Here is a 12270-nt window from a genome sequence, read left to right as displayed (position 1 = left end):
CATATCACTCTGCTGCTGGGGGGCAGGAACAACTACCTCTGCCCCCTGTAACTCAGCCAGCCGCTGGGGAGGGAGGACGCTGCTCTCCTCTCCCTGCACTTTACACTGCCGCTGGGGAATGGAGACTGGGCTCCCAATTCCCTGCAGGACCGGTGGAGAGACCTCTGTCCCATCTCTACCGGCCACCTGGGGTTCTTCCCAGTAAAACTTTACCATGTCATCCCCTCTGAATGGGTCTGGCTCTGGGTCTGTCCTGCTGCTCTCCTGCTGAGCCTTCTCATAGTATTGGAACAGCTGCTGGTAGCCCTGTTCTAGCTCCATCTCCCGGGTCACCAGGTGGACCAGGTCTTGCTCAATTTCGTGAGCGTCGTCCCAGTCATACCTGCTCTCCCTCCACTCCAAGAGATCATTGAACCGGGCTTGTGTAGGGCTTCCAAATTCCAGCTCTGAAAAAGACTCCCATAACAAGCCAGGACCATCAAACTCCTCTCCCTCTGGCTTGTCATGCTCGGCTGTCCAGGGCAGGTACTGTGCAACACACCACCACAGCGCCTGGTAGGCATCCTCCAGCCACATCTCCTGCCATACCCGGAGCTCCAATTCTTTTACCCATTCCTCCCGGGGCTGCTCCCCCAGGAAGGGCATCCGCAGGGCTACACGCTTCTGCAACCGCTGGTCTTCCTTGGGGAGTCTCTCACCCCGCTGGTACTCCACAATGCCCAGTGCCTGGTACCAGATGCCTTTACGGACTGCATCTCGGTCATCCATGGCACCCTCATCGAACTCCACTGCTGGTTCCATGCTGGTGCTGTCAGGGTCGCTGTACTGGGACATGCGTTGCCCTCAATTGTAAAATCCAGAGCAATGGTGTCTCCTGTAGCTGTCCTTCTGGCTGTAGGAACGATCACGCCGCTTGCCACCAAATGTAACGGACCGTTTCAGCAGACAAGGGGTTAAAATCCGTTTAGGCGATATGCCCCTTTCTGAGAGAGCAGGCACAGCTACTTGCAGGAGATCACACTCCCGAACTGGATACAATATAGCACTCCAACCTGGAACCTCACGAATAGCTGCTAGCAGACGAACAAGAGAAGCATACATCAGCTTACATTCCTAGCAATCGGTCTCCAACAGCATACAGTGAATCCCCCCAAGAACGAGACAAAGCTCCGTGTGGAAGGTCAAGCAGTGGTATGTTTATTGAGGGCTCCCTGCCCCTGTATTTATGCAGGTCTCCCACCTGGTGGACACTCCCGTAGGGGACCAGATGGAAGACTGTAACACAAACAGACATGTATCACATTACAGACTCCCAGAAGCAAAACATCCCCACAATGCATCCTGGCTTCCTCCCTTAGTAGACAGCCAGGTGAGCTCATTAACATGTTTATCAATAGCCTCAGTTAATCAGTAGACATTCCTCAGGAGGGGGCTGCTAGAAACCATCCCCCCCCCCCTCTCTCTGCAGCTAAAGCTAGTTTTCACAGCGAAACTCCATTACACACATGGGGACCAAAATACAGTATTATGCTTTAAAATATATAAAGTTACTTTTTATACATTAAACATAGACATGTTACATATCCCCAGATAGCTCAGGTCTGAGTGCACATTATTAGGTGAATGGCACTCAGACCCCACGAATACAGTTTAATCGCCATGGAGCCAAAGTCTTTTAAAACCTGGTCCATAGTCCAAAGGCAGCAGGCGGGCAACCAGGCTCCTCCAATGCAATGTGGCGAGGTTGGTCTCGTCACACGCACATATGGGGGGATTTGCGGCAATGTGGAAAGTGAAGGGCAGTGGAGAAAACAGAGCGGGCAATATATAGACCTGTGGAAGGTTGAGGGAGGATATATGGCACTGTGATTACATACAACACCCATCTTCATGTCATTGTTGTTTAATAGAAGTCACAGAAACACACTAAAACATTGTTAATGTTAATATTTGTTTTTTCTCTTTATATTCTCTCAGTATAATTTTATACCTAGAATTGTTTAGTTCATGGGTACTGGTCTGATTTGTTTCCAACGCCAATATTCTCAATATAGGGTGATTTTTACAGGGAGTCCCAGTCGTGAGTCTTGGGTAGTGAGAAAAGGTGGAATGGCTGTTATTATATTTACTGTATAACATCCATTGCATCTGTTTTATACATCACAATTGGCTTCTGAAATGGAGACTCCGACACCCCCAGTTTGGTGGAGATTATTAGAGCAATTTTAGACTTTAATAAATGGGAAGCAATTTTGCAAATAGCACCAGAGCAACATGGCTGGGAACCAGCACAAATAGTGCAAATTCCCTACTTTTGTCACGACCTAATGTTATAAAATTGGCGCACACTAAGACTGTGCCAGTATTAGGTGCAATTTCTGTGAGCTCCATCTTTAAAATTCCCCACAAAATGCCCTTTGACCTTACAAATGTGCGGTCAGTACTCTGTGACAATTCACTCATACCCAATCTTCATCAGAGCTGTAGAAACTCCCGGCTGTCTGTAGACCTGTAGAATGTGTGGAAAACTTGGTTTACCCCTGTTGTGGTGGCAAATGGTACCACCTACTACCCAAGTATTACCTTTTTCTAAGTCAACCATATGCTTTACAGATAAAATATTTTTTAAGTATTAAGAAAAAAAACTCCTTTTGCAATTGCTCACTGTTTATAGGCTGGGTGGCCACTTTGCGAGGTCTGTGATGGTTTGTTTTCAGTTGGCTGTAGTGGTTTGTGTTCTTTATAGACACCTTGATAAGGACATGTTAGCCGAACCGTTGTGAAAAATAAAGGATACCGGGTTATTTCATCTGACACTTTGTAAAGTGGAAGAGGGGAACATATGCCGCTTTGATTGGATACAAACACACATCTGCTTGTCACTGTTTTTAACCAGTTCCCTACCGGCGCATTGTGAAATGATGCCTGCAGGAACACACTCTCCCGCCGGGCGGGCGTCATGTGACATCCACCCATTATCGGCACGTATCACAACGATAGGGGGATGAGGCGCGTCTCTCGGGACACAGTCCAATCCCGATCAGTATAAAGAGCCAATAAAAACAGCTCTTTACCATGTGAGCGGCTGTCACAGAATGTAAACAAGCCGGGGTAACTAGCCGTTACCAGGTTCTCCTCCTCACACACCGAGCCAGTGTGAGGAGAAGATTGCAGTAACAGCTAGTTACCACCCACATTACAAAGTAAAACACACCGACTACCCCCAGTAATAAAGAGGACCCGTCACCAGCCCATCAGAGTACCCAAGTATCTGTCACCAGCCCATCAGAGTACCCGAGTACCCGTCACCAGCCCATCAGAGTACCCGTCACCAGCCCATCAGAGTACCCGAGTACCCATCACCAGCCCAGAGTACTTATCTGCAGACCATCAGAGTACCTGTCTCCAGCCCAGAGTACCTAAGTACCTATCTGAAGCCCACCAGAGTACCCGTCTCCAACCCCTTAGAGCAGTGGTCCTCAACTCTGTTCCTCAGGGCCCACTAACAGGCCAGGTTTGCAAGATAACTAAACTACATCACAGGTGATCTCATTTGCTGCTCAGTGATTGCAGTATTCTTGTCTGCATCTCCCCAAGGTAATACTTAAAATCTGGCCTGTTAGTGGGCCCCGAGGTCCGGAGTTCAGGAACACTGCCTTAGAGTACCCGGGTACCTATATTAGAGTACCTTTCTGCAGCCCATGCCTTATAAAATATACATTGGGGTGTTTGCTTTTCAAAATGGGGTCAATTTGTGGGCATTTCCATTGTCCTGGTGCTCCAGGGCCTTCAAAAGTGTGATAGGTAAGAAATTAGATGTGTAATTTATGCTCTTGGAATGCCTAGTGGATGTTGGGCCTATGTATGTGGTCAGGCTGTGTAAAAGTCTCACACATGTGGTATCGCCATACTCAGGAGGAGTAGCAGAATGTATTTTGGGGTGTACTTTTTGCTATGCACATGCTATGTGTTAGAAATATCGTATAAATTGACAACTTTGTGTGAAAATAAAAAATATGTTTTCATTTTCTTCCACATTTTCCAAAAACTTGTGCATAAAAAAAATTATGTTTAAAAGACTCATTATGCTTTGTAGAATTTACATCAGGGTGTTTGCTTTCCAAAATGGGGTCATTTTGTGGGTAATTCCGCTGTCCTGGTGCTCCAGGGCCTTGGTCCTCAACCCTGGTCCTCAGGGCCCACTAATGCCCTGTACACACTATCAGATTATCTGAAGACTTTTGTCTGCAGACTTACCAAAACCATATAATATGAGGTCAAACCTAAACACTTTCAATTTGTATGCAATCCGGCAGGCCCTTGCACTACATAGAAAAGGTAAATCTGAAGACAAAAGTCTTCAGATAATCTGATAGTGTGTACAGGGCATAACAGGCCAGGTTTGCAAGATAACTGAAATACATCCCAGGTGATATAATTTGCTGCTCAGTGATTGCAGTATTCTAGTCTGCATCTACCCAAGGTAATACTTAAAATCTGGCCTGTTAGTGGGCCCTGAGGACCGGAGTTGAGGACCACTGCTCCAGGGCCTTCAAAAATGTGATTGGTAGGAATTAAATGATTTGTGTAATTTATGCTCCTAGAACACCTTGTGGATGTTGGACCTCTGTATGTGGCAATGCTGTGTAGAAGTCTCACACATGCGGTATCCTCCTCCCACCCCCCATCATCCAGCCTGTGTATCCTTCTCCCACCTCCCCATCATCCAGCCTGTGTCTCCTCCCCACCCCCCCATCATCCAGCCTGTGTCTATTTCTCCCCCCATCATCCAGCCTGTGGTCTCCTTCTTTCCCCACCCCCCATTATCCAGCCTGTGGTTTTCCTCCCCCATCATCCAGCCTGTGTCCCACTGTCATCCAGATCCAGCCGATTTCTCGGCATGTATGGGGTAATTCACTTAAGTTGTGTTCAGGAGAGACGGCTTTATAATTTTCCTTGACCTCCCATACAATGTTATGCTCAGACAACCCCCGCCCCTCCTCTCCAAGCACAGACTTAGGCCCCTCCCACTGCTGGCAGCTACGCTCTATCGCCTCCTCCCTCTTTCCCTCACTATAGCTTAGCAGAGCAGTTCTATAATATTCCTCCACTGCTCAGGCACATTGTTGAGGTGATACCAGCTTTTTGTGATGGGGCCACACCGGAAGGGACACGGTCAAGAATTTTCATGGGTTGAAGAAAACTTTAGAACACAGTCAGACGCACATAGTGGATGAGGGGCGGGGCTAAGGCTAAATTATGGCCGCCATCTTTAAGTAGGTGCAGCTCAGTGTGCCTGAACATAAAAAAGTATTGGGTAAGTTTGAGTCACTAAGTAGACGGCTATAGGTGGGGGGCAGATAATTATTTCAGTAGAAGTTACACTGGGGGGGCCTGTGCAGGAAGATATGGGGGTGGGGAGAGAACTGACCCTGGAGAGGAGTTTATTACCCAGTTGCCAAGTTTATGATTTTAAGAGACCTTCACAATGTTTGTGGGAATAGACTATAATAAAGCAACAACCGTACACGTTTCCTAATGTTACACTTATTCGTCTTCACTTTTATTACAATTTGACATTAAAACCTGCTTTTTGAACTAAATGCTTTTACTGTTTTCTTCTCCTGTGGGAAACCGTGTCTGTCTCACTTACCCACAACCAATCAATAACTTTCTAGTCACATGGGTAGATTCATCCAATAGATGAAATCCACATAGTAGGAGGTGTGGTTAGTGAAATAAGATGTTGCCTGCTGAGAATTGTGTTATGTTCTTCTTCCCAACAAAGTCCTCAAGGACCACCAAACAGTCCAGGATTTAGGGATGTCCAAGTTGTGTGAGTTTTTTTTTTTTTTTTTAAACCCCTTAGGCACAGCTGGGTAATCCCTAAATGCTGGACAGGTTGGTGGTCCCTAAAGGGCTGTGTTGGGGACCAGTGGTGGAGTGAACAAGTCCAAAGGTTGTTGGAACAGCACAGTTGTGCATTTTTAAATGTCATACAAGGAAGGTATAATATCCAAAAAATGGCTGGATGATGGGGGGGAGAAGGAGACACAGGCTGGATGATGGGCGTGGGAGAAGGATACACAGGCTGGATGATGGGGGGGGGGGGGTGGGAGAAGGATACACAGGCTGGATGATGGGGGGGGGGGTGGGAGAAGGATACACAGGCTGGATGATGGGAGGTGGGAGAAGGATACACAGGCTGGATGATGGGAGGTGGGAGAAGGAGACACAGGCTGGATGATGGGGGGATGGGAGAAGGAGACACAGGCTGGATGATGGGGGGGTGGGAGAAGGAGACAGGCTGGATGATGGGGGGGGGTGGGAGAAGGAGACACAGGCTGGATGATGGGGGGTGGGAGAAGGAGACACAGGCTGGATGATGGGGGGGGGGGGGTGGGAGAAGGAGACACAGGCTGGATGATGGGGGGGTGAGAGAAGGATACACAGGTTGGATGATGGGGGTGGGAGAAGGATACACAGGCTGGATGATGGGAGGTGGGAGAAGGATACACAGGCTGGATGATGGGGGTGGGAGAAGGATACACAGGCTGGATGATGGGGGTTGGGAGAAGGATACACAGGTTGGATGATGGGGGGTGGGAGAAGGAAACACAGGCTGGATGATGGGGGTGGGAGAAGGAGACACAGGCTGGATGATGGGGGTGGGAGAAGGAGACACAGGCTGGATGATGGGGGGGTGGGAGAAGGAGACACAGGCTGGATGATGGGGGGGTGGGAGAAGGAGACACAGGCTGGATGATGGGGGGGGTGGGAGAAGGAGACACAGGCTGGAGGATGGGGGGTGGGAGAAGGATACACAGGCTGGATGATGGGGGTGGGAGAAGGATACACAGGCTGGATGATGGGGGTTGGGAGAAGGATACACAGGTTGGATGATGGGGGGTGGGAGAAGGAAACACAGGCTGGATAATGGGGGTGGGAGAAGGAGACACAGGCTGGATGATGGGGGTGGGAGAAGGAGACACAGGCTGGATGATGGGGGGGTGGGAGAAGGAGACACAGGCTGGATGATGGGGGGGTGGGAGAAGGAGACACAGGCTGGATGATGGGGGGGTGGGAGAAGGAGACACAGGCTGGATGATGGGGGGGGTGGGAGAAGGAGACACAGGCTGGAGGATGGGGGGTGGGAGAAGGATACACAGGCTGGATGATGGGGGTGGGAGAAGGATACACAGGCTGGATGATGGGGGGTGGGAGAAGGATACACAGGCTGGATGATGGGGGTGGGAGAAGGATACATAGGCTGGATGATGGGGGTGGGAGAAGGATACACAGGCTGGATGATGGGGGTTGGGAGAAGGATACACAGGTTGGATGATGGGGGTTGGGAGAAGGATACACAGGTTGGATGATGGGGGGTGGGAGAAGGAGACAGGCTGGATGATGGGGGGGTGGGAGAAGGAGACACAGGCTGGATGATGGGGGGGTGGGAGAAGGAGACACAGGCTGGATGATGGGGGGGTGGGAGAAGGAGACACAGGCTGGATGATGGGGGGGTGGGAGAAGGAGACACAGGCTGGATGATGGGGGGGTGGGAGAAGGAGACACAGGCTGGATGATGGGGGGGTGGGAGAAGGAGACACAGGCTGGATGATGGGGGGTGGGAGAAGGATACACAGGCTGGATGATGGGGGGGGGGGGGGGAGAAGGAGACACAGGCTGGATGATGGGGGGTGAGAGAAGGATACACAGGTTGGATGATGGGGGGTGGGAGAAGGATACACAGGCTGGATGATGGGGGGTGGGAGAAGGATACACAGGCTGGATGATGGGGGTGGGAGAAGGATACACAGGCTGGATGATGGGGGTGGGAGAAGGATACACAGGCTGGATGATGGGGGGTGGGAGAAGGATACACAGGCTGGATGATGGGGGTGGGAGAAGGAGACACAGGCTGGATGATGGGGGGTGGGAGAAGGATACACAGGCTGGATGATGGGGGGTGGGAGAAGGATACACAGGCTGGATGATGGGGGGTGGGAAAAGAATACACAGGCTGGATGATGGGGGGGTGGGAGAAGGATACACAGGCTGGATGATGGGGGGAGGGAGAAGGAGACACAGGCTGGATGATGGGGAGAAGGAGAAGGAATACACAGGCTGGATGATGGGGGATGGGAGAAGGATACACAGGCTGGATGATGGGGGGTGGGAGAAGGATACACAGGCTGGATGATGGGGGGGGTGGGAGAAGGAGACACCGGCTGGATGATGGGGGGTTGGAGAAGGAGACACAGGCTGGATGATGAGGGGGTGGGAGAAGGAGACACAGGCTGGATGATGGGGGGTGGGAGAAGGAGACACAGGCTGGATGATGGGGGGGTGGGAAAAGGATACACAGGCAGGATGATGGGGGGTGGGAGAAGGAGACACAGGCTGGATGATGGGGGGTGGGAGAAGGATACACAGGCTGGATGATGGGGGGTGGGAGAAGGATACACAGGCTGGATGATGGGGGGGGGGGGGGAGGAGACACAGGCTTGATGATGGGGGGTGGGAGAAGGATACACAGGCTGGATGATGGGGGGGGGGGAGGAGGAGACACAGGCTTGATGATGGGGGGTGGGAGAAGGATACACAGGCTTGATGATGGGGGGTGGGAGAAGGATACACAGGCTTGATGATGGGGGGTGGGAGAAGGATACACAGGCTGGATGATGGGGGGGGGGGGGGGGGAAGGAGGAGACACAGGCTTGATGATGGGGGGTGGGAGAAGGATACACAGGCTGGATGATGCGGGGTGGGAGAAGGATACACAGGCTGGATGATGCGGGGGTGGAGATACACAGGCTGGATGATGGGGGGTGGGAGGAGGATACACAGGCTGGATGATGCGGGGTGGGAGGAGACACAGGCTGGATGATGGGGGGTGGGAGAAGGATACACAGGCTGGATGATGGGGGGGGGGGGAGGAGGAGGAGACACAGGCTTGATGATGGGGGGTGGGAGAAGGATACACAGGCTGGATGATGCGGGGGTGGAGATACGCAGGCTGGATGATGGGGGGTGGGAGAAGGATACACAGGCTGGATGATGGGGGGTGGGAGAAGGAGACACAGGCTGGATGATGGGGGGTGGGAGAAGGATACATAGGCTGGATGATGCGGGGGTGGAGATACACAGGCTGGATGATGCGGGGGTGGAGATACACAGGCTGGATGATGCAGGGGTGGGAGAAGGATACACAGGCTGGATGATGCGGGGGTGGGGAAAAGGAGACACAGGCTATGACCCTGCCATAGATTAACATAGCAGGTGCAGCTAATATAAATGTAGGGCCCAAACCACGGGGGTTCAGGGCACCATACTTGGCAAACTTATACTAGAGGACCTCCAGTAGCCACATACATTTTTTGGGGGCAATGCCTAATTTTCACAGGGAGTGGTATGGGGGGAATCGACTTTGGCCAAATAATGTGAAACATAGGTAATGCCAAGCCTCGCCTCCCGGGTATCGGATAACAAAGACTATGAGAATTAACCACGTGCTGACCGGGCCATAGCCCAATGATGGCTACAATGCTGTCCGTTTATTCTGGGAGGGTGTACAGGGATGTCCTTCCAGAATCGCCCTTCATGCCGGTTGTGATAAAGGGCCAATGACAATGGCCCTTTATCACGTGATCGCTCCATCCAATGACAGAGTGATCATTTGTCAACAAACAGGTGCACCAACATAGTCCCAACCTGGCCCACCAACCTCTATATCCCACCTCTCAACCCCCAACTCCGGGCCCCCAGCTGCCTGCCCCAGGGGGAAATAGCACTGTGACGTAAAGGATAGACAGAGGAGCATGGGACTGAGCCAGGACCGAGCCAGAGGAGCATGGGACCGAGCCAGAGGAGCATGGGACCGAGCCAGAGGAGCATGGGACCGAGCCAGAGGAGCATGGGACCGAGCCAGGACCGAGCCAGAGGAGCATGGGACCGAGCCAGAGGAGCATGGGACCGAGCCAGAGGAGCATGGGACCGAGCCAGAGGAGCATTGGACCGAGCCAGAGGAGCATGGGACCGAGCCAGAGGAGCATGGGACCGAGCCAGAGGAGCATTGGACCGAGCCAGAGGAGCATTGGACCGAGCCAGAGGAGCATTGGACCGAGCCAGAGGAGCATGGGACCGAGCCAGAGGAGCATGGGACCGAGCCAGAGGAGCATGGGACCGAGCCAGAACCGATCCAGAGGAGCATGGGACCGAGCCAGGAGGAGCATGGGACCGAGCCAGAACCGAGCCAGGAGGAGCATGGGACCGAGCCAGAACCGACCCAGGAGGAGCATGGGACCGAGCCAGAACCGACCCAGGAGGAGCATGGGACCGAGCCAGAACCGACCCAGGAGGAGAATGGGACCGAGCAGGGAGGAGCATGGGACCGAGCCAGAACTGAGCCAGGAGGAGCTTGGGACCGAGCCAGAACCGAGCCAGGAGGAGCATGGGACCGAGCCAGGAGAAGCATGGGACCGAGCCAGAACCGACCCAGGAGGAGCATGGGACCGAGCCAGAACCGACCCAGGAGGAGCATGGGACCGAGCCAGGAGGAGCATGGGACCGAGCCAGGAGGAGCATGGGACCGAGCCAGGAGGAGCATGGGACCGAGCCAGGAGGAGCATGGGACCGAGCCAGAACCGAGCCAGGAGGAGCATGGGACCGAGCCAGAACCGAGCCAGAGGAGCATGGGACCGAGCCAGAACCGAGCCAGAGGAGCATGGGACCGAGCCAGAACCGAGCCAGAGGAGCATGGGGCCGAGCCAGAACCGAGCCAGAGGAGCATGGGGCCGAGCCAGAACCGAGCCAGAGGAGCATGGGACCGAGCCAGAACCGAGCCAGAGGAGCATGGGACCGAGCCAGGAGGAGCATGGGACCGAGCCAAAACCCGAGGCAGGAGGAGCATGGGACCGAGCCAGAACCGAGCCAGGAGGAGCATGGGACCGAGCCAGGAGGAGTATGGGACCGAGCCAGGAGGAGCATGGGACCGAGCCAGGAGGAGCATGGGACCGAGCCAGAACCGAGCCAGGAGGAGCATGGGACCGAGCCAGAACCGAGCCAGGAGGAGCATGGGACCGAGCCAGAACCGAGCCAGGAGGAGCATGGGACCGAGCCAGAACCGAGCCAGGAGGAGCATGGGACCGAGCCAGGAGGAGCATGGGACCGAGCCAGAACTGAGCCAGGAGGAGCATGGGACCGAGCCAGAACCGAGCCAGGACGAGCATGGGACCGAGCCAGGAGGAGCATGGGACCGAGCCAGGAGGAGCATGGGACCGAGCCAGGAGGAGCATGGGGCCAGGACTGAGCCAGGAGGAGCATGGGACCGAGCTGGGACCGAGCCAGGAGGAGCATGGGACCGAGCCAGGAGGAGTATGGGACCGAGCCAGGAGGAGCATGGGACCGAGCCAGGAGTAGCATGGGACCGAGCCAGAACCGAGCCAGGAGGAGCATGGGACCGAGCCAGAACCGAGCCAGGAGGAGCATGGGACCGAGCCAGAACCGAGCCAGGAGGAGCATGGGACCGAGCCAGAACCGAGCCAGGAGGAGCATGGGACCGAGCCAGGAGGAGCATGGGACCGAGCCAGGAGGAGCATGGGACCGAGCCAGAACTGAGCCAGGAGGAGCATGGGACCGAGCCAGAACCGAGCCAGGACGAGCATGGGACCGAGCCAGGAGGAGCATGGGACCGAGCCAGGAGGAGCATGGGGCCAGGACTGAGCCAGGAGGAGCATGGGACCGAGCCGGGACCGAGCCAGGAGGAGCATGGGACCGAGCCAGGAGGAGCATGGGACCGAGCCAGGACCGAGCCAGGAGGAGCATGGGACCGAGCCAGGAGGAGCATGGGGCCGAGCCAGGAGGAGCATGGGGCCGAGCCAGGAGGAGCATGGGGCCGAGCCAGGAGGAGCATTGGACCGAGCCAGAACTGAGCCAGGAGGAGCATGGGACCGAGCCAGGAGCATGGGACCGAGCCAGGACCGAGCCAGGAGGAGCATGGGACCGAGCCAGGACTGAGCATGGGACCGAGCCAGGACTGAGCCAGGAGGAGCATGGGACCGAGACAGGAGGAGCATGGGACCGAGACAGGAGGAGCATGGGACCGAGACAGGAGAAGCATGGGACCGAGACAGGAGGAGCATGGGACCGAGACAGGAGGAGCATGGGACCGAGACAGGAGGAGCATGGGACCGAGACAGGACCGAGCCAGGAGGAGCATGGGACCGAGCCAGGAGGAGCATGGGACCGAGCCAGGAGGAGCATGGGGCC

Source organism: Pelophylax lessonae (genome assembly GCF_965119305.1).
Source record: "Pelophylax lessonae genome assembly, chromosome: 1".
Classification (NCBI taxonomy): Eukaryota; Metazoa; Chordata; class Amphibia; order Anura; family Ranidae; genus Pelophylax; species Pelophylax lessonae.
This window is presented reverse-complemented; position numbering follows the sequence as displayed.